Consider the following 2,666-nt stretch of genomic DNA (forward strand, 5'->3'; position numbering starts at 1 on the left):
ATGGCCCTCCGGCCGAAAAGGTTGGCTAACCCTGGTTTAAAACATATTCTGTAGTTATACACTAATTACTAACGAAACCAGGGGTGGCCAACCCGTGGCCAACGAGAAGAATTTCAGTGGCCCGAGTGATAATGTTCGAAATTAATTACCTAGTCAAAAATTATGTGCACTGATTACACCTACACTGATTGCACTAATTGTGACCTTGTAAGATAAACTATAACTCTGATTAGCATGACCGGAAACTATGGAATGTTGATGACTAAAATGTAACCATCTCGGCGTATTGGCGTAGCTACAGGGGCAGCGAAAGGGAACACCCCACACATATTCCTAAATCTCTGTAAATTGACATAAAGTAGAGTATTTCGCAGCAGATTGATTTACCTTTATTTATTTTTCGCGCTTCGCACGAATATTTGCATCTAGATTTCTTGTTTTTAGTAACCACGCCGAAAAATTAAAAGTCGGCGATGAAATTTTGACCCAAAATGAACGACGCGTGTTGGCCGAAACCTGTCCATGCCCCGAATACTCCCGTCATTGCAATCTGAGCCTCTATAGGAACAAATTTGACAGGCAATGCATACAATATATTCAAGTACCGATATTATTAGGCAAATTTATTCTATCACTTAAAAATATTTTCGTGATTCGCGCGGCTGGATCATAAATGCAAATTGATTCATCATGACATAAATGTCTGCGATTTTGGTGCATAGTGAGATAAGTCTTGCGTTCACCGCTATACCTCGTCCAGCTCTCCAAACCAAAGGTCATCAATACTCAAATGGCCTGCGCAAGGGTTTGTAAAACCGCATGTGAGCCTTTGGCCAAAATGGTTGGCCACCACTGAACTAAATAGACCATCGCTACACTGTTGCCTGCGACTACTCCAGTGATTACCGATGTGCGAAACGGGATTATCCTGTCTCCTTTACACAGGCATTATAAAGGAAAACAATAGTCCTTTATGTATGACATAGGTATAGATTATTATTGTTACCAAAATTTGGAAATCTAAAAAGACAACACTTAAAAGAGGACAAATCCTCTTAAAAGAGAACGTATGGTAACCCTAGTATAGATAGGCCTACAGCATACCGGTACATCGTGATATATGGGGGTGCGAGAACTGGTTGGCTATGAACTGGTTACGAACCACTGCCCTAGACGGTTGTACTACGAATACTGCTAGCCTTTCCATGGTACCAACTGCCACTTAATGTTATGCAGGATCTTGTAGGGATTTTGGAACCTGTAGCGGATTTTAATCATTGTGGCAGATTTACACGCTTGCAATATTAACGTACAAAATTAATAAATATGCCTGATTATAATCATAATCAACTATTCATGTGCGTATAAATTTGAACATGAATATATCTTTTCAGAAACCCGAATCAGTTCTACGTTTTCTGGTCGCGGGAAACCCTCGCAAAAACCTACCACTTTGGAGATGTTTTGAAGGGCCGTCGTTTCGATTCCATATTCAACTTAACCATGAATTTCAGACTGGACTCGGACATTGTGGACCACTTCGGAAATGAATTACAATTTTTTTTCGGGAAAAGCAGAGACATAATAACTGGTACGATAAAATGATGTCGAGTAAAATTATAGGCTGGCCATCTGGGCTGTCAGCAATTGTAACAATACCCACGGTGCATAGGAAAGAATGAAATACGCAAGGCGATTGAATAAAAGCGGACTAAAAGTGACTAAATATGGTTCTTGTTTCAACAACAGATTCAAAGGCTCGGATTTAGTGAAAGAGCTCCAATGACGTAAATTTTACATATCGTTTGAAAACTCCATCCACTGTCCAGATTACGTATCAGAAAAGTTCTGGAGGAATGGTCTGCGATCAGGCGCAGTACCGATAGTATGGGGTCCGACGAAAGAAGACGTGGCAAAAATCGCGCCCGTACATTCTTTCGTCCACGCCGAAGACTTCAAGTCACCAAAAGCACTCATCGACTACGTGAACTATTTGGATCGCAACGACACGTCGTATAGAGAATATCATAAATGACGTTTTCAGCCAATTGATGAATCCATTCCATATTCAGAGATCATTCCTACTCATAGATCAACTTTTTATAGATTGTGCAAGAAAATCACAGATGAGCATGTGATATCCGTGTCTAATTGGCTATATAACAGTGGTTCTCAACCTTTTTCACCTCTCGGACCGGTAATTCAAATGAAGCCAAAATGTAAAGTATGCAACCGTTTTTTTCAAATATATGGTGCTAGAGAGTGACATTTAACGGGTTTTGATCGTAATATCTTCATGATGGCATCCATGTGATTTTATGGTAGTCAGTCTGCTGACTCGAGGTAAAATTGACTTATCCAGATAAACGTGCTACCGCCGAGAGTCGTTTACAGTCTTTCGCGCCGAGGGCCGTGGGTTTAACCGACCACGCTAACTCGAACCAGGTCGAACCAAGCACCAAGTCGAATCGCGCACCTAGCCGTGCTACCTTGCTCATTGCCCACTTCCACAGACGCATACGCTACTCTGGCAACTACGAATACAATGTGTGCCGCAGGAAAACACCTTGCAGCAACTATACCCGTCATCCGGAAATCCAGGCCACAAAAGCACTTCGTTAGACCACTCCCAAAAACATTGGTGTTGGTTCCCCACAGGGAGATAA

General features: G+C 41.7%; 1 pseudogene; it reads left to right on the forward strand.

Moving 5' to 3' along the window:
- On the forward strand, nucleotides 1–2,666 carry LOC145458759 (4-galactosyl-N-acetylglucosaminide 3-alpha-L-fucosyltransferase FUT6-like; annotated as a pseudogene).

This window comes from Botryllus schlosseri, chromosome 16, assembly GCF_051294905.1.
Source record: "Botryllus schlosseri isolate E-star chromosome 16, Bs_hap1, whole genome shotgun sequence".
Lineage (NCBI taxonomy): Eukaryota > Metazoa > Chordata > Ascidiacea > Stolidobranchia > Styelidae > Botryllus > Botryllus schlosseri.